The 26,424-nt window shown below is 45.4% G+C and overlaps 1 protein-coding gene and 1 pseudogene across 7 annotated transcripts in view; one reads left to right on the top strand and one right to left on the bottom strand.

Moving 5' to 3' along the window:
• Positions 1–26,424, top strand: part of Fyn (FYN proto-oncogene, Src family tyrosine kinase) — a 202,159-nt gene that overhangs the window by 51,078 nt on the left and 124,657 nt on the right. Inside the window, exon 1 of one of the 7 annotated variants that reach the window (XM_085690431.2) lies at positions 960–1,084. The exons of 4 other annotated variants lie outside the window; for them this stretch is intronic. The gene's annotated coding sequence lies outside the window, so the exon portion shown is untranslated. Of the gene's footprint in view, positions 1–959; positions 1,085–7,458; positions 7,582–20,072; positions 20,220–26,424 lie in introns of those variants that run through there. 2 more of the 7 variants (XM_048424981.3, XM_048424979.3) reach the window with 2 other exon arrangements.
• The window catches only part of LOC125394624 (tubulin alpha-1B chain-like), a 92,608-nt pseudogene continuing 72,812 nt past the window's right edge, over positions 6,629–26,424 (bottom strand).

The raw sequence follows: 26,424 nt of genomic DNA, 5'->3' as shown, positions 1-26,424 counted from the left end.
CTTTTCCGGATCCTTTCCCCTGTGATACAGTTTGTAGGTTAACATAAGCAGCATCATGTTGCGGAACTGTTCTACATTAGCGATGACCCTGGCTGGCATAAACCAACCTCTGCCTTGTGTACTTTGTGCGCTACCAGCTGCTTGAGTGTTGCTATTTCTCAGCATGGCATTTTAATAATTACAGTACTTACCATGGTGCTTCTTTTATGATCTTTTTTTTTCCATGGGATGGTGATCTGTCTGAAACAGTGTCATTGCCTGTCTCCCTCTGTCAAAGTACCTGCTGGTGTATATTCAGCAAGTCAGCGAGGGAATGCGGTGGTGGTGTCCCTCCAGTTAAACCATTTAGCTATGCATATAAAATTTATATAACAAATCTAAATTTCAATATTCTAAGCTCCATAGTCAACATATTAGTACATTTATCATAAGTTACAGGTAATCTGCTTCTCAGGCCATTTCCTAATCATTTTGAATTAATTTTGTCTTCCTCATCTTAATGACGAGTCAATAGCGGGTCGTAACCACCCTGCTATTCAAAAGAAAAGTTTGCATGCCGCCTATTTTGGTTGTAAGAAATACTGGTATCTAGTGGTTTCGTTTTGCATATTTTAAACAACTTTATGTTTTGGCATCTTACCAAAACAGATAGTCTTTTGTATGCAATTCATTTTTCATAAAAGTATCATCTATCTTTAAAGGGAGTGTAAGTGCACAGTGGTTGGTTGTATAAACAGGACTTTGGTAAAACAGGGTCCCTTCAGTAGCAAATAGCTGAGGTTCATGAAGTGAGCCTTGTCAGATACAATGGGAGTCTATTGCTGCAGTTTTCACTTGGCGTCCTACTGCTGTTAATAGCACTGATAAAGAAGAACCCAAAGAAGGCATCTATCCTCCTTCCCAGCCTGCCATGGTCATGCAGTGTCCTTGGGTTTATGAGCTGAAGAAAGTAACTTGGGTGTTTAGTTGGTCCGTAAGCTGTTTTTGTTAGACGTGGATGCGTTTCTTACTCCTGCGTTGAAATGAGTCTTTTAAGTAGTCTCAAAAACTCTTGTCGCCAGGCCCTCTGGAGGAGACACCAAGGGTAAGCCTGTGGGACTATTTTAAAATTTTGTTTGGGGATTTAAGAAAGTAGGAGGTGGGGCTGTTACCAGGAGTGTGACGGAATCATTGCTCATGCAGCCCCCTACTTGCACAAAGTTGAAAATTAAGTCAGCAGAAGTTTGACAGTGAAGAAACAGGAAACTGGATCTACAAAGGCCTCTGGTGTGTGTGTGTGTGTGTGTGTGTGTGTGCACATGTATGTGCATGTGCATGTGCATGCATGTGGATGTGTGTAAGTGAAATCTGCCGCATGGTGAGGCTCAGTTTGCTGTGGTGAAGGGGTGTGTGCATGTGTGTGTGTGCATGCATGTGTGTATATGTGTAACTGAAATCTGTCCTAGGCTTACAGCACAGTAAAGCTCTGTTTGCTATGATAAAGGAGTGTGTGTGTGTGTGTGTGTGTGTGTGTGTGTGTATGCTCATGCACACACACACACACATGCACGTCTATGTGTGTAATTGAAATCTGCGTCAGGCTTACAGCACAGTAAAGCTGTTTGCTATGATAAAGGTGTGTGTGTGTGTGTGTGTGTGTGTGTGTGTACGCTCGCGCACACACACACATGCACGTGTTTGTGTGTAATTGAAATCTGCTTCAGGCTTATCACACGGTGAAGCTCTGTTTACTATCGTGAAGGTCCTGGAGAAAGTGGGTCAAGAGCTGTGCTTTAGAGGTGGGTGGAGAAGAAGGAATTTTCAGGATCAGGAGCTGTCACGAGACAACAGTTGGTGATGGTTGGAGACTCTGAGTCCAGATTGTAGGTTGGAAGAAGAGTTCAAATGACATGAACAATAAAAAAGAAGTGAGGTGGCTGTGTTCATACAGATACCCTGTGTTTATGGAGGGTACTGGATTTTACCGGCTCCTTAGGAAGTTTCATTTTACTTCTCTTCAGGATTGCTGAGGCAAGGTTGGGTGGAGGGGACTCAGGCGGCTAGAGAGAAGAAGGAACACTTGACTTGCTCTCGGTTTCAGGGCCTCTGTGAGAGAGGGTCATAGTCAAGCTGGTGAGAGAAGTCATTTAGTCTTAAAGGTCAGAAGTTGGTTACTGGTGAACTTTATAAGAATACATTTTTGAAGCTTGATGAACCTGAGAGCTGGGTCCCAGTGGGGTGTGGTGGGCTACTATGGGGAGGTCTGTGGGACTGAGTGAACCCTAGAGCCAGGGTCCGAGTGGGGTGTGGTGGGCTACTATGGGGAGGTCTGTGGGACTGAGTGAACCCTAGAGCCAGGGTCCGAGTGGGGTGTGGTGGGCTACTATGGGGAGGTCTGTGGGACTGAGTGAACCCTAGAGCCAGGGCCCGAGTGGGGTGTAGTGGGCTCCAATGGGGAGGTCCATGGGACTGAGTGAACCTGAGAGCCGGGGTCCAAATGGGGTGTGGTGGGCTACTATGGAGAGGTCCGTGGGACTGAGCGAACCCGAGAGTCGGGATCCGAGTGGGGTGTGGTGGGCTCCAATGGGGAGGCCCGTGGGACTGAGTGAACCTGAGAGCCGGGGTCCAAGTGGGGTGTGGTGGGCTGCTATGGAGATGTCTGTGGAACTGAGTTAGGCAGTTAAAGGAATGGGAAAAGAGGAAAGTAAGGGTCAAGTGATACTTGTAAATCAGAACTACAGAAATACCACAGTTTGTAAAAACAAAACAAAAAGACCCAGCAGCCTGACAGCTTGAGGTCATGGTCTGTGCTGTTTATTTGCTGTTTTATCCCTTAGGAAATAGCTGCAGCTCACAAGTAGACAGTTCTTGTCGGGCAGGCACATGCCAGCAGCATCAGAGGAAGCTAGTCAGCGGTGGCGTAGCAGCAGGGCTTGGGGTCAGGTCCCATGCCTGAGACAGAGCCAGACCCCCGAGGCAGCCTACAGCCAGGACTCTGTGTCGGCAGGCTGGGAATCAGACAGTGCGGGTTAGAGGTCCACCAGCATCTTGTAAATGAATGGTACTGACATCAATCAAACACGATTGCAAAGATCCGTCACTTCCAGTGGAAAGGTAACCTTGCACTCATACCTTGGGGTTATTATCATATGCCAACATACCTTTCTAAAGGAAAGAAAAAGCAGAGCAGCCTGTGTTCCTTAGTTCAGGAGATCCTAGGCTACAAAGTAATTCCCGATCTCAAAAAAAGAAAGAAAAAAAGAAAAAGTATCTATATCATGTCATTAAGGCCATAGTCAGTTGAATCAGATTAACCCCATGCTCTTATGCCTCAAGCATATGGAATGGTTTGCATCTTGGGCACCAGCTATTGCTGTCCTCAGGAACCCCTATTCTTGCTGGATTGATGCCGCACCTAGGAGCTAGAAGGACCCTGTATAGCCATAATAGTTCTCTGTTTCTCTTAGCCTCCACCTTGCCATCTCTGAGCAGGATTGAAAGCACAAAGCTTATTCTCAGCATGGTGAACTCCGTGCTTCAGCGTGGCATGAGTAAATTTCATCACGCTTCAGTAATTCAGATAAATAGCACCCAGAGTGGGCCACTTGCCAGTCATCAGGCCCTCTGTGTTCTCTCTGCCCTTCTCACAGTTGGCTGATTCTTCAGGGCACACGTGCATGGATGCAAGGTTTCAGAGGCCAGCCCGAAGCTGGCCAGAATGGCAGCCCAGCACTGTAGGAACCAGGCTAGCCCCCCAGCGAAGGACACACATTGCTCTTGATGGACTCTGAAAGGAGACACTTAGCTTCTGTTCATCAGGCAATGCTCGCATTTTCCCTTAGATTGAAAGAGAAGAATGATAAGAAAGCACGGGTTATTAATTAGTACAGGCCGTCTACTTTCAGACTCACCCCGCCTTCAAGAAAAGCACTGTTTCTTTGTCAAATGAGTTGAGGTCTTTGTGTGTGGGGCTGACAGATGGAGACTATCAATGGTGAATACATTTAGATACAGAACCCAGGAGGTCGTCCTTGGTCTGTGATGGTCAGTCAGAAAATGAAGAAGGCCACACTCGGTACAGGGTGTCAAGACTGGTTTAATAGCTGTGTGGTAACGAGGCACATCTGTGCTGTTGTTGTAAAATGCATGTGTATATAGTGATAACTCACAGAAAAGAGTGCTTCAGAACACGGTATTTGAGAAACCAGGAAGATGTTTGAAGTTTGTCTTTGTTGTCAGCTGTACCTTGATGCTGTTCCCTCCACAGCTTGAATGGTTGGACAAACACTTCAAGAACAGGACCACTTTCAACTGAGTAGCAAGTATGTGGGTACTGTTCATTTGTTTGTAAATCCAAAACAATATTGAAAAATACAGAGAAAAAGGTAGAAATTATCCAAACCCCATCCTTTGCCCTGAGAATCTGCTGGCAGGCACACAGGATTTCCTTTGTGGGCCTTAAAGTTTGTAGGTTAGTTTACAAGTGATTTTGAACAGTTACTGAAGCATCGTGACTTCTTGTTTGTTGAGTATAGTTTTACATTATGATTTTTCATTATTTAAAGAATATTAGTTTCTTTACTCTTGTAATATAAACCCGTGTAGACAAGACCTGGCATGTTTAGTGCAGTGCAACCATCCCTTTAAAAATGGGAAAAATGAATATTTCTAGACCAGTATGGCTGTTAATTTATGGACAATGCCAACTCAACACAGTAAACAGGGATACTTTTCCAATTTCGATAGCACAGCTAATGTTTTCAAAACTTCATACAATATATGCAGGTAGATAGATATTTACATAAAGATATCAGTAATAGCAGTATGTTGTACATCAGTAGCAGCTTTTCCAGGTCCTGTAGTCATTTGAAAGAAAATTTCAGAGATATCCAGCACACTGCATTAAAAAACAAAGGTAAAAAAATAAAAACCACATCTCAGCAGACAGCATAGTTCTGTTACTCTTGAGGCACTTGGCCCCATTTAAAAAAAAAATCAACAACAAAAACATTAGTTTCTGAATCATCTAGATCTTTCTTCCTATTTAAAAAAAAATCCTAAATTCAGTTGTGTAACTGCATCTTAGTAATTTGTATATGGTGCTGCTGTTAATTCAGCAAATTTATTTTTACTTTTTTTTCTGATCCTGTAGTTGGCACTGTGCTGAGTTCTGGGATATGGCAGCAAGCTTCTGTGCCAGTGAATGGAAGCTTTTACTTAGAAGTCACGACCTCCACATGATCTCTGGAGTACCTACTGATTCTTTGAGTTTTAATTTTATTTTATTCCTCCTAAAGGGAACTTTTCTGTTGTTGTGGCTGTTTCCTTCTTCTCAGTCAGGCTTGAGTTAAAGAAAGATTGTCTATTGCAGTTACTGAATCCTTACTGTAAGCAAATGTGTAAATATTTTCGCTACCTTAAATGGAGTTGGTTTTTAACATTGGTAACTGTGATTATGTTTCAGATCAGTAGTGAATCTTTCTTAGAAAAGATTTACCCTTAGAATTTAATGGCATTTCTTTAACTTAATTTTTTTTTCAAATAGATGCTATAGTTGTGAAAATACAGCAAATCAAAGGTATTTAAAGAATAACTGATATAAATATTACAAGGTAAATACAAGTATATTGTCTCCATTTAGCTTGCCACTTGGCTAGGTAGTGTTGGTATTTTATAAATGTTGGGATTTCCCCTCCATGTGCAGTATAGCAGTCGCATAGCAACCGTGAGTTCCAGTTCCCCACTGCTCATGTGTGAATGACCTGCTTCTACATGTGCAATGATAGTGGTAACCAGCTTGTAAGCCTAGGCAATGCTGTGGGATAAAGATGTCACACGCTCTTGATGACACTTAAGATAATAAACACTCTGTTATCGTCTTATAGAAAATTGATTACTTTGTAGGAAATTTCAGTGACGGGAAATACTCTGAAAGGGATAGAACTCCTTTCCTGAAATCCCAGCATCTAGAAATGTCCAGTGTCTGTGTCTCACTACATACTTTATAGAAGTGGGACTATATTAAACATATGCCACACTTTGTTCAAAACAAATGTATAGATCTCATTATTCAGCAATAAAAGGGAGTGATTTCCCAAGTCTTTCCTCTTCCTCCTCTTCTTTTTTGACATGTTTTGTTTTTGTGTGTGTGTGTGTTATTTATTTGCAACAAAAGTTTTCTTAAACTGAAGATTAACTGTAATATTTTCGAAAATTTAAAATTCTGAATGTTTTAGTTCCTCCAAACTCATTATTCAACTCTGCTGCTTATTATGCAGTCATAGTCAGTAATATGACTGCTGTCTTGTTATTTGGGAAGCGTTCAGGCAGTTTGATTGGCTGGAGGAGGCTGCCGCTGAAGCCAGTCCACACAACGACTACTCCCTAGAATGGGGAGGACAGTCTTGTAGTCTCTGAGTGCAATCTTCTGGGACAAGCATCCACTCTGAATCTTTCTAGATTTTTCTTTCTGTTTTCTTTGTCTTAAAGCTTTTACTTTGAGACATCATGGAAGAAACCTTACAGGAACACATGGAAAAGATACACATGATCACAAAATGAATATAATTAGAAGCATCAATGCCTGTCAGCTGATGCTGAAGCTGAAGTTCTGGGAGGTTACTGAAAAAATGGATTAGTATTCCTCTCCTCATTCCTCACCCTCTCCTTCAACAGAATCCACACCAACTTCCTCATCATCCTTCTCTAGGGCAGCCATGTCCTCACGGGCCTCAGAGAACTCCCCCTCCTCCACACCCTCACCCACAAACCAATGCTCAAAGGTACGCTGGGCGTACCTCAGATCCAACTTGTGATCTAGGCAAGCTCAGGCCATAGCAATGGCTGTGATCTTGCTTGGCATGCACACAGCTCTCTGGACCTTTACCAGGTCTCCACCAGGTACCACAGTGGGAGGCTGGTAATTAATGCCAACCTTGAAACCAGTAGGACAACAGGCCACAGACTGGATGCTGTGTTTGGTCTTGATGGTGGCAGTGGCGGCACTGACATCTCTGGGAACCACATCACCATCGTGCAACAGGCAACAAGCCATATATTATCATGGCAAGAGCCACATTTCACCATTTGGTTGACTGCCTCAAAGCTGCTCATGGTAGGCATTTTCAGCAGAAATGACAGGGGCATCTGTGGCCAGAGGGAGGTAGATGTGAGGGTAGGGCACCAGGGTGGTCTAGAATTCTGTCAGATTCCGGGTTCTCTCCATCTAATCTCTGGAATCAGTAATGGAAGACACAGTCTGGCTAATAAGGCAGTTACGGTTAGTGTAAGTTGGGTGTTCAGTGTCAAGGTTTCTGTGACGGATGTCATAGATGGTCTCCTTGTCTGCCATGAAGGTATGATCATAGTGCCCCAGGGTGGTGTGGGTGCTAAGGATGGAATTGTAGAGCTCAGCACTAGCAGTGGAAACCGAGGGGGCTGGGCAAATGGAGAACTCCAGCTTCTACTTCTTTCAGCAGAGAGCCATTCCCTCAGCAGGGAGGTGGACCCAGAGCCAGGTCCCCCACCAGAGCTCTGGAAAACTAAGAAGCCCCGAGGATCCGTGCACTGGTCAGCCAGCTTGCAAGTTCTCTCCAAGACAAGGTCAGTGATTTCCTTGCCAAATGGTGTAGTGACCACAGGTAAAGTTATTGGGAGGATTCGAAGGGAGAAAATAGAAGGGGGAAAGGTGTAATTACATTATACTATAAAAATACAATAAGTGCATTTTTAAAAGAGCCATAATCTTTTTACCTGGAGTAACTCGACGAGGCCTTTGTTCTGGCGACTGAAAACAAGTTGTGACCGAGACAGCAGCCCACAGGGCTCTCACAGGCTGACCCGCAGCTCTAAGGACTGGAGAGAGACTGCAGAGAGACAGGAACTGTGGTGGCAGGAGCTCAGAGACCAGCAACCAGACAGGCTTGGAGCTAAGCTGGTTGGCGTGAGAAAGGAAGCAGAGTGGTCAGCGCTGTGTCTCCAGGAGTGTGGGAAGGGCCTTCAGGAGAGCAGGGAGTGGTTCAGTTTTAGTTCCCTGCACCATTCTATTAATTAATTAATTAATTAATTAATTTAGAGACACTGTCTTATCAGGTAGCCTTCCCTAGCCTGGAGCTCACTTTGTAAAAGCAAACTCACAGAGATCTGCCGGCCTCTGCCTCCTAGCTGCTGGGGTCAAAGACTTGGGTCACCATGCCTAGCTGTTTTGACCTATTTTTGAAGTCTTTCCTAAGAATGGTGTTTGAAGTGTGTGATAAAGGATTTTTCCTTAGCTCTTCACAGCAAGTGTTGCGCAGTCTCTTACAGAACTCAGCCGTGAGGAAGACAGCGAGGCACCCGTGTTGGTGAGGGCGAGCGTTGAGGGCTTGCTAGAGCTGCTTTCAGTGCACGCCGCTTCAGCTCCTGTCTCACTAGGACAGTTTCTTGACACTTCTATCATGGGAACTTAGCAGCAGGGACTCCCTACCCATCCTCATGCTTGTTAGGGCTTCAAGGAAGACCTCCTTCCCTCTGGGATCTTGGTATCTACGTCGGTTCTTGCACCCACACAGTGATGGTCCCTGCGACATCCATTGCAAGCTTACCATGTGAAGACCTCACTGAGCCCATGATGCTTCTTGGGACTCTTCTGAGACAGGGTTAGCTTACCAGGGTTAGGTTCTCTCTGTTTTGTAGATGACAGAACTCAGGTCTGGAGAGATGAGGGGTCTCATTTAGAACCGATTACTCATCTACAATGTGGGGTCTAAGTAACCTGCATTCAGCTCTTAATCACTGTCCTCACCCCTCTGCCCATCTGAAGTGAAAGGCGTCAGAGCCTTTTAGCTACCCTGGGGATATATTGTATTGGGACTCAACTTCAGTTATTTCTGGGGATCCCGGCAAGGTGAGACACAGGCTTCAATGAAACTCACGCTGCTGTCAGGGTTAAGTTTCTTAATCGAGCCATTGGCTCACACCGAGTCTTAGCCTTCTTTCCAGTCTATAATCTCAGATCACTAAGTGACAGGGAAGTACATCCATAGGAGGGCAAATGCCAAGTATTTATCTTGAGAGTCCAAATCCACCTTTGGAAATTCCTTGCAGCTCGTTAAGTTGGTGGGTTTAAAGCACTCTTGCAGGCGCTTCGGATTAGCATGAGAAGCGGACGGTGGAGCGAATGCTCACTCCTAGCTGTGTTGGTGGATGGATCGTTTACGTTCTGTAGTTGTGAGGAGCTAAAACATGGATGAGCAGTCTCAGTGTGTGTGAAGGCAGTTAGTATCCGGTCACGTGCAGTCGGCACTTGTGGAGGGTGTGACTCCCCCTCGTGTGTTCAGAGTGTCTTTTAACTAAACATGATATCTTAGAGATAATTGTAAAATATTACTCTGAGGAAAGCTAGTGACACACAGCTCTTGGGTATATAGTGAAGAAATAGCCTAGATTGGTTACGTGTGATTAATTCAAGATGTGTGAAATCCAGCAACAGAAGGTTTGTCTTTTAGCCACATTCTGTCTGTGACCTGCTCTCTGACCTTTAGGAAGCTGCCCTGCCCCCACACCCATAAAAAAGGAAAAAAGGAACATTTCTGACTTAATTAACCACTTTAAATAATAATAATACTCTAGCTGCGGAAGCTTGTTTGATTTTTTTCAGAGTATCAACCTAAGTATTAGTAACCATTCTTTCTCTGCCTCCTTTTTTTTCTCTCTCCAGTTCCACAAAATGCACACCAAGCAGATGGCACAGAGAAGCGCATGGGTTATTTACAGCCAGTACAGTAGAGGAGGCATATGTGCTAAGCCCTCTCATACCGCTCCCCGGGAGCCATTAACACATTCATTTAGATGAAAGAGTCCCAGGTTTTTGCCTTGGGCATTTCTGCTCTACTCCCCCAAGCATCCTTGGCCATCTGTGCTGCCTCCTCCCAGTGGCCTGGCACCTTCCCCTCCTGCTGGCCCATTCGTAACCCTGCTCTCTGAAACAACAAACTCACGGAGACAGGGACACACAGGGCTGCTTGCAGAGCTTCCTCGGAAGCCGCTTACATACGCTGGGAGACACAGCGCTGGTTGCAGCTGCCCTGCTTCTCCCTCATTCAGTGTAGCTCCAAGCCTGTCCATCTGAGGACGCAGGAAGCTCTTGAAAAAGCTGTTCTTGGGCAGGTTCAGTTCCATGCAGTTCCTTTTTTGAGCACTGTCCACACACTAAGAAGATCCTTAAAACAAAGGTTTCTTTCTTTCTTTTTTTCTTTTCTTTTTTCTTTCTTTCTTTTTTTTTTTTTTTTTTTGTATGTGGTTTCGAAACAACCATTGCTGGCCAACTGGGCTACCTGGAAAGCCAGCAGCTGTCATGCGCCAGATGCTCCAGATAGCACCTTCCTTTCCCACCCACCAAGGGAGTCAGTACTTACTCTTCTTTCCTCAAATGTTCTTCCTGGACCAACAACTATTAGTTACAGTTACAGAAATATTTTCTCCCCCAAATGCAGGCATTTCTACTTACTGTTATCCTCTAAAATTAAAAAGTTAAAAAAAAAAAAAAGATGTATTCTCGGAGCTGTAGAGATGACTCAGTCAGTGAGGTATTCATTGCGCAACCATGAGGACCTGAGTTCACAGCCCCAGCAGCCATCTGTGCTGCCTCCCCTCCCAGTGGCCTGGCCCCGCCCCCTCCTGCTAGGAAGTCAGAGCCCTGCTCTCCTGAAGGCCCTTCCCACACTCCTGGAGACACAGCGCTGACCACTCTGCTTCCTTTCTCACGCCAACCAGCTTAGCTCCAAGCCTGTCTGGTTGCTGGTCTCTGAGCTCCTGCCACCACAGTTCCTGTCTCTCCGCAGTCTCTCTCCAGTCCTTAGAGCTGCGGGTCAGCCTGTGAGAGCCCTGTGGGCTGCTGTCTCGGTCACAACTTGTTTTCAGTCGCCAGAACAAAGGCCTCGTCGAGTTACTCCAGGTAAAAAGATTATGGCTCTTTTAAAAATACATTTATTGTATTTTTATACTATAACGTCATTACATCATTTCCCCCTTCCATTTTCTCCCTTCAGACTCTTCCATGTATCCCTCCTTGCTCTTTCAAATTCATGGCCTCTTTTTTATTAATTGTAGATATATAGATTAATAATTAATATTAATTATTGATTAATAACACATATTATCCTAAATATACCCCAATCAGGCTATATAATGTTAGTTGTATATCTATTTCAGAGCTAGCTGTTTTGTATTGGAAAACTAATTGGTGTGCCCTTGGAGCTCTCAACATGTCTTATGTTGCCTGTAGTTCTTTGTGTAGGCTTGGGGCCTGTTGACTCCATCACCTCCATCTAATAACATTAGATATTAACATGTCTAATGTTGTCCTTGCACAGCTGCTTTTTAGGGAGTCGTGTTGTTGTTGGCCTTTATGGGTGTAGCTTCTGACATTCCTAGGAGGCACATTCTCAGAGCAGACTTCCAAATTCCCTGATCCTTACAGCCTTCCTGCCCGCCAGTCCTTCCAGAGCCTTAGGTACAGGAGTTGGGTACCCGCTGGGACTGGGCTCCACAACTCTGCGTTTTGATTGGTTGTGGTTTTCTGCAATAGTCTTTGTTGCAAAGATGTTTCCTTGGTGAAGGGTGAGGACTACGCTTATCTGCACAGTTGATGATTTCATCTTTCTTTAGAGTTAGTTGCATCAGTAAGGAAGCCTCTTGGGGCCAGAAAGCCATCAGAACAAAACCCGCTGTCTACGGCTGCATCTGTAGCCCCCATGTTCTCCGTGTCACCTTATCTGTCTGCTCCATTCTTCAGTCTGTAGGCCAGCTGTAGCCCTGCTTGACCTTGGCCCTACCTGGACCCCACAGTACCCAAGGACGCATTATCTGTTGGCCTAGCAAACCGCCACTAGCCGGTATCAGCCTGGAACTTCAGATTCCTTGTAGAGCAATCTGATTGGTGTAGCTCTTTCATTTTAAGCCAAGCCGCACGATTTGTCGGTTCCTAGCCACCGATGAATAAGCCTTTCTTGGGTCAGTTGTTCACTTCTGTCCAGTCAGATGTTAGATAACTACAGTCACATGGCCTGCTGCTGCACTGTAAGCAGAACAGACTCCCATAGTGGTCAGGGATGGGGCAGTCACCCAAAAGTATACACAGTAAAGATGCAGTCTGAGAAATCATGGGACAAAAACTTTATTCTGCCTTTTGTTCTAACACAAGTCTCTTTTGCGGAACTGGATTCCATTAGAATAAGAAATGCAGAAACAATTTGGCCTGTGTTGTCCAGTGTTGGCAACACTTCTGTTCGGAGGTCTGAACACTACGCTGTGTGAATACCACTCCCACCACCAAATCAGCTACTATATATTATGTTTAAAGCCTTTGCTTTTGAAGCTAAACTTGATGACTGAAAATTAAAGTCTATTTATTCCCTGTCCTAGCAGCTCAGTAAGTCTCAAGAAATTCCCAACCGAAGCCACAAATAACAAAAAGCAGCCCTCTGTTTCATGTCTGAAACCAAGCCTCTAGAGTCAGCCACTGCAGACTGTTTGCTCGTGGGCCCACTGGGTACAGAAGGCCATGCATAGCCACGTTGGCCACATACAGCACTTGCTGCTGGACAGGACTCGTTCCCAGTGCCAGCCGGCTCCGTTGTTCACTGGGGAAAACCCTTTTATTCATGCAGAAGCAGTAGCTTGTCAGTGTCTCATGCGGTGGCACACTGGGGAGAAAACAATGGATGCTTTGTAGAAATATTTTTAAAACAAGTAAACAACAGTGCACAGGGGAGGGATCCCAGCTCCAGAATGCGTTGTGCTGGGAATTGACATGACGTTAGGAAGCATAGGATATGTTGAACTGAACGTCTTCTCTTGCAGTAGGGAGCGGGCCTTGGGGACTTCATGCCCGGCTTCACCCTCCGGGTGGGCTTGAGTAGGGGACAGGGATGCACAAGCGTGAGTATAGTGGGTTGGGCTTCTGCACACTCGCGCTGATGGAAGAGATGCCATGCTTCCTGAGCCCTCCACTTGGAAGGAGCCATGCACATTAATGTAATACTCATTTCAAGAGGTTAGAATTAAGGATTTTGGGGTGTCTGGGGATGCATCAGAGCTGAACAAAAATGTCCCAGACTTCCAGCTCATGTAGGAGGCGACAGTTTGAAGTGGTTCTGCTGATCAGTGAGTGCCGTGGAAATAATACACAGCAGCCTTACCAGCCTGACATCAAAAGAAGTCACAGACCGTGACAGATTGCCTTTGTAATCTAATTCCCCTGGTGGCCTTGGGTACTCTCAGCTAGGCCTGTGTGACTCAGGGAAGGTTCCCCTACCCCTCTCCTCACATCCCAATGACAGCTTGTTAGAGCCTGTGCAGAGAGAACAGCATTCTGCTTCTCTCTTCCTGCTTCATATTTGTGGTCTCTAATTATCATATTACTATTAATCTAAATCTTGGGGCCTCAACCTTCAATCATTATTCAGGTCACAACGCAGTTTACTAAAATAGTATTGCTCTCCTTGAGCTACAGGTCTCTGACCAGGAGAACTACTACCTTCAGTGAAAGAATTATCTCTTTATAAGGCAATAAAATTAGTCATTATTGCCTACCTGCTTGGCAATTAGAACCAAAAACCTGGATGTCTCTGAATCATGGGCTATGCTTGTAGGTATCAGCATTTCCCCAAACGTGTGTCATCTGGGTTCCCCATCTGTCACTCATACGCGTGGTCTCTCAGATTAATCCTTTCTATTAGAAGCTAATTTTTTTAAATTTTAAGTGTAATTTCATGACCTGAAGTAGAAAACCAGCATCATTTAAGTTAAAGTGAAATCTGTCCTTGCACACAAGCGATGCTGTGAGACCAGAAGACCCAAGCCAGTGACCGTGTGTCTCTAGCGAAGGAAGGATCTCAGGTATCCTAAGGAAATTGCAGGCATGGCAGCAGCCCCCTAGGTTTTAGAGTCTGAGAGTCTGAAAGGAATGAAGCTCTCGTCTTGTGGTCATAGGTTACTTAGTGCCACCTATCTATCATCTCTGAAATAACCTGGTGTGTCCCTAGCTCAGTGGTTCTCAGCCTTCCTAACACTGTGACCCTTTGATATACAGTTCCTTATGTTGTGGTGACCCCCAACCCTAAAATTATTTCTGTTGCTACCTCATAACTATAATTTTGCTACTGTTTTTAATTGTAATATAAATACCTGAGGTTTTTGATGGTCTTAGGTGACCCTGTGAAAGAGTTGTTGGACTCCCATAGGGGTCACGACCCCCAGGTTGAGAACCACGGTCCTGAAACCACACACCATCTCCTGTACCTGTGAGCCACCTGTCCCATCCAGGGAACTCTGGAGCCACCCTCTCTCTCCTTTGCCAGAAGATGCACACACACCCTGGGAGATTTAGAAAGCACTTATTGGGTACACCCCATGCAACGGAAGGTGTCAGTGCTGACTCGCAAGACCTGCTTTAGCTCAGCAGAACTCATATTAGTTGGGTTGTGTAGCATGAGGGCCGGCTTGTTGGGGTTTCTGTCCCACCCGGTACCCCACAGCCGGCAATTCCCAAAGAAAATAACACAGAGTCTACATTAGGTTATAAACTGATTGGCCCTTATCTTAACCCATTATTCTGATCTATGTTAGCCATATGGCTTGGTACCTTTTTTAGCTGGGCAGCTTACATGTTTCCTCTCTGGTGGTCTGCGCAGGAGTGTCAGAGGAACCTCCCTGTTTCCCAGAATTCTCCTGTTCTCATTGCATCACCTCTACTTCCTGTCTGGTTTTCCCGCCTATACTGCCTGCCTGGCCAATCAGCGTTTTATTAAAATATGATTGACAGAATACAGACAATTCTCCCACACCATTTCCCTCTTTTTTTTTTTAACAAAGGAAAATACCCATAGTCCATTTGTTGGGAATGTGGGCGTAGTATTTCAGGCTACTTCCTGCTGGTTGGGGGCGCTGATAATCTTATGGGGACCTAAAGAAAATTTAGAGTTATAATCAAGTCCTGACTGGAGTATCCTGTGAGTCTTGATCATCTCAGGCAGCAGTTTTGAATCTGTTCTGGATGTAGAACTCAGACATCTGGGCCATCTATTCCTGTCGGAGATTTTTCAGGTGGCCTCCCTTGGTCAAAGATGATTTTTCTTAACTCTGAATAAATCCAGAGCCTCTCGTTTTCTGTGGAAACAAAAGCAGAATCTCTTCTCCAAAGTAGCATAAGAACTAATAAGTAGCCTGACCTAATGGGCCAATCCGCTTTATAACTTATAGAGTTCTCTGTGTGATTAATTTTCTTTGGAGCTTGCCGGTTGTGGGGTACTGGGTGGGACAGAAACCCCAACAAGCCGGCCCCTCATGTTACAGGGTTGAAGCTAAAAGGTGGGATGAATCTGTCCCTTAAACCTGGAGGCACGTTATCCATTTGTTTACTTAGATAAATCTAACTGGAAAACCATAGATATTAAACAAAAAAAAAGTGGGAGGAGAAAAGGGAAAGAAAGGAGAAGGAGAAAGGGAAAGAGAAGGGAGGGGAAAGAAAAGTGGGCAGGAAAGGACCTTGTGGTAGCCTGGTGCACTAACTGAATGAAGCATGGTGCTACTGTCCACTTTAAAGATCGGAGTTGCTTTTTTTGTAGAGCTTTTGTTTTTACTTCTTTTAGAAAAAGAACGAAGCTTAGCATAAAATACATAGGGGTTTTTCCTACATCACCGAAGTAAAATATTCTTTCTTTCATGGAATTAATGCCCATAGATGTTTAAGAAGTATGAATACATGTGTGAATGCATTTTTAAAATACGTGCTTGCCTGAACAAAACTATATTCTGGCAAAAAAATGTCCACAGAACTGCATTAGCACCAAGTACTCCCAGCAGTGGGTGTTAACTCTGAGTAAGATGGCATGATACTCCTCTACACCCTCAACAAGTCCCTCCCTTCTCTCTGTCCCCAGTGACCCAGCAGCTTGACTTCTGTGACCTACTTGATGGGTTCTTATGTTTCTGGTTTGCGGTTGGGTTTAGCACTCATATACTCAAGGGAGGGAGAGCAGGAGGAAGGGAATGAGGTGAGAATATTACCCCCACTCCCCACCCCCAGGGTCTCTCCGACTGGCAGAGTGTCTGTGCTGGGGCAGCACAGTTCCCCTCGGGCAGCCCTCCCCACTAGCCTTTATGTCTTCCTGTCCAAGCCCAGGTGTCTGCTCTCTCAGCTCTGTCAGGCCTTGGGCTGTAATGGAGACTGCTTCCCCGTGCTTCCTGCAGGACCGCAGTAGGCCTTGTGGTTTTCCTGCGCCCTGGTCCTTTTTTAAATACCTCTCTTGTTAAATCCTCCTGAGGTGATTGCAACTGGAAGGGGCTGCCTGTCACCTCATGTCACCTGCCTGTCACCTGATGGTGCCTTGACCTTGACCTGCAGTATTGTTGCTTTGATTCTTTTTGCTTCAGAGGGACTGACCTCTGACCTTAACATTAGCAGCAGTGTGTTCCCTATCGACAGGATGTCTAAGTTGCAAATGATAACTTAAAGTGACCCCAGATCCTTGTTGGGGGTAAGTGGAGAAGCTGTGTTAGCCTAGCCTGGGCTAAGGAAGTCCCTTCTTGTTGTAAATCAGAATTACCAGAGAGATCACTGGTGGAGGGGGATGGTGGAGGGGGCGACACACAGAGACCAGAGGAGGAGGAGAGAGAGGGAGATTGATTAAACAGAGGACCTGACTACAAACAGCAGTGGTGTGGTGACACCTGAGCAGGGAGGACCAGGTGCCCCTGACTCCCTGTGTGAGAAGTCGTGAATGTTTCCTGTTATCCGGGGCAAAGCTCAGCATTGATGATGGTGCTTTCACCATCATCCGCGAAGTAAAGCAATTCTTGTCGGCTCCCTAAGTATGTCTCAAGATACAGACTGCAATTACCTACATAATGCACGCAGCTTTGTTGCAAAAAGTCTATAAAGAAGGCCTCTGTTAGATGAATCCCTTCAGTAGGGCCCTTGTTAAAAGCCCATGAAATGCCCAGTCTGTGTCTACCAAGTGCATGCCTTAGAGAAGGCCGTGGCCTCGCGTTGACCTGAGGAAGAGAAGCTGGAACTCAGTGACCCAAGTGGAGCAGATGGATGTGGTAGACAGAGAGCCCTGGTGTCCAAAAGATGTGAGTTTGAAACCTGCTTGGTTCTATTTCCCCAGCAGGTAGTGAGAGGATTAAATGAGGATGTAAAACTCTGGGGGATATGACATTCTCAGAGTGTCACTCCCTGTCGCCCAGCCCTCCCCGTCCGCCTTGGAGCCAAATATTGCTATCTTAAATGTTTCACACCCAGATCTCAGAACAACCACATAAAGGTAATTGGCCGGTACTCTGTTGAGTCGGTGGGGTGCAGACCCAGTGCCCCAGCTCCTCAGAACGGGTTTGCAAAATTATCAGACTGAACTTCCCAGTCCCAGCTTAGTGACAACGCCCCTCACCTTCAGGAGTAGACCAGGCCATGGGCAGTTCTGTCTTCTAGCTGCCTGAGGGCTGCTGAGAGCTAATTGTGAAAAGGACACTGAAGCTTTTCCTGCTTTGTCACGTAGTTCACTGTAAGCCTCTTCCTTTGGGGGTTTGCTGCAAGTGCTTGTCATGGTTGGCTTCCTATTGTCGTGATAAGCACTATGACAGAAGCAACCTTGGGCAAAAGGGTTTGTTCCCTTATACCTTACAGTGCATCATGGAGGAACCAGAGCCAGGGCTCAAGGCAGGAAATGACAAAGAAGTCAAGGAGGGGAGCTGCTTATTGCCCCCTCCCCATAGCTTGCTCAGCCTGCCTTCTTATACAACCCAAGGCTACCACCCCAGGGATGGCACCCTCCACAGTGACCTGGGGCCTCCCATATCAATCACTAATCAGGAAAATGCCTAGAGTCTAATCTGATGGAGGCATTTTCTCAACTGAGGCTTCTTCTTCCCAGATGATCCAAGCTTGTGTCAAGTTGACAGTAAACTAACTAGCCCAGTTGTGGATATTAAGGAAAAGGGTCATCTGTGATAGGATACTGAAGAGATAGGTTCTTCCAGGGGGCAAGGCTGGGCTTAGGGACATCAGCTGACCCAGCAGGACAAGCTTTAGTGCAGGAGGTACCTCCACTGGGTTAGCTGTTTCTGCTGTGTAGACTCGACTCTGGAGAGACAGAGGTGGAACGCACGGTGGTTCTGTTTGTGGGCACCAAGTAGCCTAAAGAAGAATGAGTTGTCTACAGTCTGAAGTAGATGTCAGGGGTCCCTCAGAATCGCACTGGGGTCTTAGAGGGTCGCCCCACACTGGGGACCGATTGGGAGGAGGCCAGTTTATAAGTCAACCAAAGCTTCTTACTCCAATCCTCCCCACATGTCCCTCCCCCCGCTTCCCACATTGTTCTTTGGTGTGTGTGGGGAGCGGGGTGGGGGGGTCTTCTATTCTCTTGAGAGCTGTTGTGAGCTCAGGAGAGAAAGGAAGCTGGCAGAAAAGCAGAACCCTAGAAGAAGACGATGTGAGCCAGCGCTCGAGCTGCGTCTGCCTCCCCGCCTTTCGCCTCTGCCCCAGCTTCTCTTTCGCACAACCTGCATTTTTTTTTGTTTCATTTCAGTATTTAAAAGGCTTGTAATTTGATGGTTTTAATTTGTGGTTATAAATGATCTTTTATTTAGAAAAAAAAAAAAAAAGAGGCAGTTGCTTCCGAGAGTGGATGACTCATGAAGCCGTGGGTGACGGACGGCTGCTGCCCGGGTAAGGGGGCTGCAGCCGAAAGGGTGGTCAGGAGATGATTGGGAGCCTTTCTGGAGGGGATGTAAGTAGGCGTACAGTGATGTGAAGCCAGTAGGAGGGCCCAAGCCTAGCCCGCAAACCCTTGTTCCTCAGCCCCAGAAAATGGACCTGTGCTGGGCTGACTGTACGGGAGGACCAGTGGGTGGCATGAGGCAGCCTACACCAGCGGCAGCATGTGTGTGGGATCGCCAGATTCAACAGAAGCATACAGGATGCCCAGTTAAACTTGAATTTGAGATACACAATGAATCATTTTGAAGCTAAGTTTGCCCCAGTTGTGCCTGAATTCAAACTTAGCCTCATGTCTTGATTTTACTTGGTGGTGTTCCTGTTTGACCCAACATTTGGACAGTCCTATGAGACCTTTAATGAGGATAAGGCCAGGCGGAAGGCATTGCGGTTGACAGGATCTTAGTTGGTGGAAAAATTAATGTTCCAAGCCTCTGCCTGTCCACGGAGAATGCACCATAGGACCAAACTGCTGGCTTCCATCTGGTGTTTGACCCAGCAGGCAGAAAGGGCCTCCTCAGAGGCCTCCTCAGATGAGTGCAGGCTGACAAAGACAACTAGAGTTTTCTTCTAGTTAGAACAAAGGCTTAGAGGCTTGGGAGAAGCATCAGTCACCTGTTCTACCATCTTGGTTTTATAAGGAAGCTGAGGGAGGACTCATGAAGAAGTGGCCAAGGAAGCCTCAAACAGAGCCAAGATTTCTTCAGCCCTCGCTGAGTTCTTTCAGTGGTGGTGACTCATTGGATTCTTAGTGACACTCCTGAGAGTCCATGTAACAGGAAGAGCTCCTTTGCGGTCACAGCCCTGCTGTGTTAAGTACTTATAGGTAGCTCATTGTTACTAGGTAACAAAGACTAGGGACTGTAAGGGGTCTTTCTCTGTCCTGCCAACCAGCTCCCAAATAATGACATGGAGACTTCTTCTTCTTAATTATAAAAGCCCTGTCTTAGCTTAGGCTTGTTTCTAACTAGCTCTTATAACCCATTTTTTTAATGCATGCTGACACACGCTATGTGGCTTTTGTCTCTCCTCTGGCATGTCCTGCTTCCTCTTGTACAGCTGGCAACTCCCCCTTTCTTCTTCTCAGAACTTTTGCTGTCCAGAAGTCCTACCTATACCTCCGGCCTGTTGGCCATTTAGCTTTTTATTAAACCAATCACAGTGACATGCCTTTACAGTGTTATCAGCTATCTCACGACAAGGGACCGGAAGTTGAAGTGGTTATCACTTGTACAGTGGGTGTAATATGGGATGTGTTCATGTATGTTTCCGAAACCTAGACACTCAGTGACGTGAAAGTGAAACTTGAGAGTCTGCTTCCCTTCTGGGTCACCAAACACATCCAGTGGCTCTGCAGTGCAGTCTCAAATCCCATACAGGACCGAAAGCTGACGGAGCTGTCGTTCTGTGGAGCTGGGAAGACAAGAACCCCTCGGGGGCAGAGCGGCCGCGGTGGCTCTTTCCAGAAGGTTTGACCCTCTGGAATGTGAGTTTTTGTGCCTAACACATGTGGTTGAGATCTAAAGAGTTTCTTTGCCTCTGTATTCTCGGGCCTGTGATGTCTCTTCTTGGGCTTTTAATGCTACAGGAATGAAATGTTCTTTTAAAGTTTATGTGGTTTACTTTAGCAGCTTTTGACATAAACTGTAGATTTGAGGATGAGAAGGTCTCAGTGAGACCAGTAACCATATCCACACTGTCGTGTGCATTCAGGAGCTCAGCTCGTGGGAAACTATTTAGAGGGGGAAAGGTCGCTCGTGGGAAAGATGATCTTTTTTTGCTTTTTTTTTTTATGGTTTGTCCCACTCCTAACTTGATATATGTTTTCTGGTATTTCCTTAGAAAGTAAATATCCATTATCAGTGCAATGCTCTTTGGGAAGACGGAACTCTGTGTGTATCTGTCTTTCGTGGTTTTTGTCTTTGGCTAATCCTACATTTAGACTGGTGACTACAGAAATTTAAATTATCCTTGGCAAGTTGTTTCGTTGTTATTGCAGAAGTGATACTATTTAACATTGGACAGGGACACCCCAGTGTTCAGGGTCTTCGAGTGGCCTTCATCTCTGGGGTTTTGTTCCACACCTGCCCCAGGTATCAGTGTTTTAAAACATCACTGCCTCCCATGACAGCGGTTCTCAACCTGTGGGTCATGACTCCCACTAGGGTCGCATGCCAGATGATTACAGTTCATAACAGTAGCGAAATTACAGTCATGAAGTAGCAACAAAAATAATTTTAGGGTTGGGGATCCCCACAACTGAAGGGGCTGCAGCATTAGGACAGCTGAGAACCACTGTTCCATGACCTTAGCAACACGTGACTTCCCTTGCCAGACTGGAGAAGATGAAACCGATTATGAAACTAAACTGAGGATGTGATGGAGGAAACTGGCTGGAATCCTAAAGACGGTATAGTTTATGATCCTTAATTACAGATGCTTCCAATGAAGCCCAGATAGCACAGATAATTGAATGACAGTTTCTATAGGTACTAAGTAATATAATTCCCCTGAGAATCACCTAAATTAGAAAATCCTAAAAACATGAATTGGCCAAAAAGTTTGCTCCAAGAAATGAGACAGTAACCTAGGCTCAAACATTTTAGTGGAAGCAGATATTTTGATGCTCCGAGGTAGATGATTCTGGGAATAGTTTTTGCAAGAGAGAGCTGGATTAGAAGCAGAGGTAAATGATTCCTTCTGTCTTAGAAGACCTTCATCTGGATTCTGGTCACCTGGTACCAGACTGCCATTTCCTAGCTAGCGAAAGCTTGTGTGATTGAGAAACCTAAGCGTTTTACTCAGTGCCCACTGCAGGTCCATCTTGGTGCACAGTAGTTAGCCTTGCCTCCTTAGTTGATCCATGATGCCTATAGAGTTTTACCTGCCAAGTGGGCTGCAGACATTTTGAGCCTTGAGATGTGGTCAGTGTTTGTCTCGTCTCTTGTTGTCAGCTGCACAGAATGTCTCACCTGAGCTCCCCCAGGGCCCAGCAGATCCGTGCTGGGGGTGGTAACTAAAGCCCAGACAGAGCCTTTGCTGTGTGTCTGCTGCAGGAAGGCTGTGTGCAAACACGCCAGATTCCTAGCAGCAGCGCATGTGAGAGGAAGTTACACTGTCAAGAGGTGCACACGCCAGGTTGTGTTTTTGTCACCGTCTCAGACACACTGTTTCCTCGTTCATCCTGGGGCACTGGAGACACCCGGACTCACTGATAATTCAGAGCGAATGGTGTGTTCCCAGGCACCTCTGTGGCTGGCGTGGAACATTTCTGCAGCCAACATGTTTTTTTCTATAAATACTTGTTCAGCTAAACTATACTCCGTAAGAATTGTCATTTGTTCTGCTCCAAGGCAAGGAGAGACAGTTAGACCTGTCTGTGTAGGAGAGGGTTAAGAGCCGAGTTTGCAGAAATGCCAGGCACAGATGCTTTGTGCCACTGGAAGATAACCTGTTCATTAGGGGCCCTGCTGCATCATCCTCTCAGCTTAAATTCCCATTTTTGTCTTGATGTTTTTGGAAGTAGATGGGTAGTATTAACTTCTGCTCGGGGAGGAGGGCGGGAATGGAGCAGTGTGGTGCAGTCGGTACTGTTGTGGACAACAGTGAATTCCTCCCGCAGCTGACTCGGTTTTCTGTGTGGCCTCCTCCTCCCTTCATCCCATTCGTTGTCTCTTTGGTAAGGTGTGTCCCTGCCTCCTGCTATACTGCCTGAGTGATGCTGAGGACCTGGGTGCACAGCCAGTTGGCTGGAAAGCTTGTTCCCTCCCTGTCTTTCCTACCCTTTGCCTCATTTTCAACCCTGCTGGCGTGATGTCTCATTACTTGAAAGAAAATTAAAAAGCGTTTTACATTGCTTAATACAGATCACTAATTGAAGCTCTCCTAAACCCAAGGAATTTATTCTTTCATTGATGTGTGCATCGCTCCTATTAACATTAATAAAGTTGTTTAGAATCAAAGAGCCGGCAGAAGCCCATAATAGAGATCCATTTTGATCCTGCTGCACAAAGTGACTCATACCCACAGGGCATCAACAAGCATTTTAAAGATAATTTTTACAACTCCCTTTTTAAAAGTGGAGCAGTTACTGAATTTATCCTTGCATGCTCATCATGCCCTTCAGAACTGGGCTTGACTGTTGCCATGGATGCAGTGTGCCCCGCCCAGGGTACAAATTGCAAGCTCTGTCCATTTTGCCTGCGGCTGCTGTGCCTACTCATTTGCACTTGGGAGCTGCAGTTCAGGAGGCTCAGACAAAAAGGATGTAGGGGCTGAGGAAGATAGCAGGCTGACCTCCATACCCATCTCCGTCCATTCATCTCAACATCCACAGCCAGCATTAGTTACTCATGTGGCATCATGAAGCATAGCCAGGAGGATAGGGCTTCAGCTTCTCATTGCTTGTGGAGCTACTAAACTTTCCAGTTTCCAGTCCTTACTGGAGCAGAAGGAGCACAAAGAATCTGAGTTTGTAAAAATAGGTACTTTGTAACTAGAAAAATCCTTAACTTCTGCCTCAACTATGAGGACCAGGGTTTACAGTGGCCTCTTCTGCCAGGGTCTGAGCATTTGCCCACTTGTGCGCATACAGTCAGTAAGCGGAATCAGCTTCCTCACAGAGCACCATGGACAAGTCTCTGTTCCCCTTTACTATACCCTGCCTAGCTTCTCTCCTCTACCTGTTTGTAGCAGGGAATTGATGAATATAAATGTTCCCGCTAATTAGATAATGAACTTGTCTGGGAAGAGGAACAGGTGCTGCTGGGAGGCAGAGGCAGGTAGATGTCTTGAGTTGGAGGCCAGCCTGGTCTACATAGTGAATTCCAGGTCAACGAAGCAAGCAAACAAACAAAAATGTTGCTTTTTTTTTTTTTTTAAATATCTTAAAAGGTGGGAGGAAAAGCTGGGAATCCTTCTCAGAGTTTAAAGTGCCAACCACAGTTGGGTTCGTCCCCAGCTGGCTGCATCACAATTGTGCCAGTCTCCTGCTGCACCCCACCCAGGGCTGCCCTGAGAATGGGGGTGCACTTTCCTGGGCTGCCCTGAGAATGGGGATGCACTTTCCTTCAGCTTTGAAATCCCTTTCCTTTCTTGTCTGTTCAAGGAAATGAGTTTTTCTATGAAAAATGAGTTTTTCTGAATATGTAGAAGAAAAAAAAATATGTAACTCTCCCTTTAACTACCTAGCCTCATTTCCAGGCTCTTAAAGAGTAAATGTAAATTTCCCAAGAAAGGAAGCAACATTGCCTATCTCTGTGTCGAATCCATTGAGCACTGGAAAGGTGAAAACAAGCCCAGAATACTTTGCATTTATCCTGCACCACAGTGCTTCAAACTGGGTCAGAATTATCCTTGTTTTACAAATGAGGCAGCTGGAAGGAGAGAAATGAAGCCAGCCTCTCTGGGGCCACATGTCCCGGCTGTGTCAGAGTCTCCTGAGGATTGCTACCCAGCTCTGCTCCTCCCTGCATCCTGCTGAGACCTGGTGCAGAGGGCCAGTGTCATCCCTGTGGCTCATTTGTTCCCAGAGACCTAATTCGACCTCCTGGTACCTACCTCTCAGGGTGCCTGGAGCTTGGCTCGCACTCAGTGGATTTGTTAAATGAATATGTTGTCACTGCTGAAGAATTCGTTATAATCATCCATCGTGCCCTGGTGATGGCTTTGGCCACTTTTGAATCTATTTTGAAACCTCTTTGCAAGTGAATTTAGAAATATGTATTAGAGCTGGTGAGATGGCTCCGCCGGCAAAGGCACTTGCAGCCAGTCCTGGCAACCTGAGTTTGTTCCCTGGAACCCACGTGATAGAAGGCGAGAACTGACTCCCACATAAGTTGTCTTCTGATCTACACACAAACACACCATGGCACACATACACCACCAAACACTTAAATACACTACACATCCTAAATGTAAGTGAATAAAAATGAAATAACAATATTTGACACCTGAAACTGATTGACGGCCAAGCTCCTCACAAGTCCCAGGTGGCCAGTAGAACTGGAGTGGTAAGGTAGAGAGGCATAGCTTTTCTTTGATGTAAACTTCTAGAATAAAATTTTAAAATGTTCTTGGCTTTACAGTCTTCAGTGTAGGCAAGGTGGTAAGCCATAAAGAAATGAAAATATTTCTTAGTCACACCCATATCAAGATAACAGTGTTATGGGGTCATTATTTCCTGTGTGTATGCTTTGATCTTGTTTCTTCCATTTAATATTATAATTTTCTAATATGATTAAAGTGCTATGATGTTTTTGTTATGTGAATAGACTAATTATGTAACCACGCACTATACTCTTACTGTGCTGTTAAATATTCTTATAGTTAATATTGTAAGTAACATCATTATAAATGTTCTGGCATCAAAGAATTTGCCTCTCTGGTTACTTCGTGATGCAAGAATAGGCTTGAGTAAATAAAAACATAAACTTTTGATACACAAAAAGATTCTAAAAAATTTACAACACTTTCATTCTTCATAAAGTAAAAATAAGTTGGGGAAGTACTTCGGTGATAGGCCGCTTACCATAGCAAGGCCCTGGGACCAACTCTCAGTGCCACAAAAATTAATTTACCAGAAATTTCTTATCTTCCTTCTTCCATTCTATGTAATGTCTGCAATTTCATTGGCCTGTGTCCTCAACACATATGAATTTTGCTTGTCACCAGTCTTACTTATAGTGTGATTGTAACCTACATGGTAAAATCCTGTGTCCAAGCATTTTCCCACCCATGTGATTGCCATGATGCCCATGTTTCTATCTGTTTGTTTGCTGTTGTATCCCTGACTCTCTGGCCAGGGTCTGACACACAGTGCCCATTCAGTCAGTACTTACTGGGTGTATGAGTGAAAAACATATTCTCCCCGCTTCCTCCCCTCTCTATTCCCTCCCATCCTTCCTCCTATCTTCCCTCCTCCCCTTTATTCCCCTTATGGACTCCCAGGCATACATTTTTTCCCTTATATTGGCAATATGTGTGTAACATGATGGGGCCTGCTTGTTGGGGTTTATGTCCTGTCCAGTTCCCCACAGCTGGCAAACCCCAAAGAAAATCACACAGAGATCTCCATAAGATTATAAAACTGATTGGCCCATTAGCTCAGGCTACTTATTAGCTCTTGTAACTTATTTTAACCCATTATTCTTATCTATGTTAGCCACATGGCTCGGTACCTTTCTTAGTGGGGCAGCTCACATCTTGCTTCTTCAGTGATCTGGGCAGAACTGGGAAGCTTTCTGCTTCCCAGAATACTCCTGTTCTCATTGCCCTGCCTCTACTTCCTGTCTGGTTGACCCACCTATACTTTCTGCCTGGCCAATCAGCGTTTATTTAAAACATGATTGACAGAATACAGACAATTCTCCCACACCATTTCCTCCTCTTTTTTTTTTTAACAAAGGTAAATATCCATAGTCCATTTGTTGGGAATGTGGACATAGTATTCCAGGCTACTTCTGACTGGTTGGGGACACTGATAATCTTATAGGGACCTAAAGAAAATTTAAAATTATCATCAAGTCCTGACTGGAGTATCCTATAAGTCTTGATCATCTCAGGCAGCAGTCTTGAATCTGTTCTGGATGTAGAACTTAGACACCTGGGCCATCTGTTCCTACTGGAGATTTTTCAGGTGATCTTCCTTGATCAAACCTGATTTTTCTTAGGTTTGATCAGAATGAATCCAC

Source organism: Myodes glareolus, chromosome 1, assembly GCF_982192425.1.
Source record: "Myodes glareolus chromosome 1, mMyoGla1.1, whole genome shotgun sequence".
Classification (NCBI taxonomy): domain Eukaryota; kingdom Metazoa; phylum Chordata; class Mammalia; order Rodentia; family Cricetidae; genus Myodes; species Myodes glareolus.
Note: the sequence above shows the minus strand (reverse complement) of the source record. Positions and strands in the feature narration are given on the sequence as shown.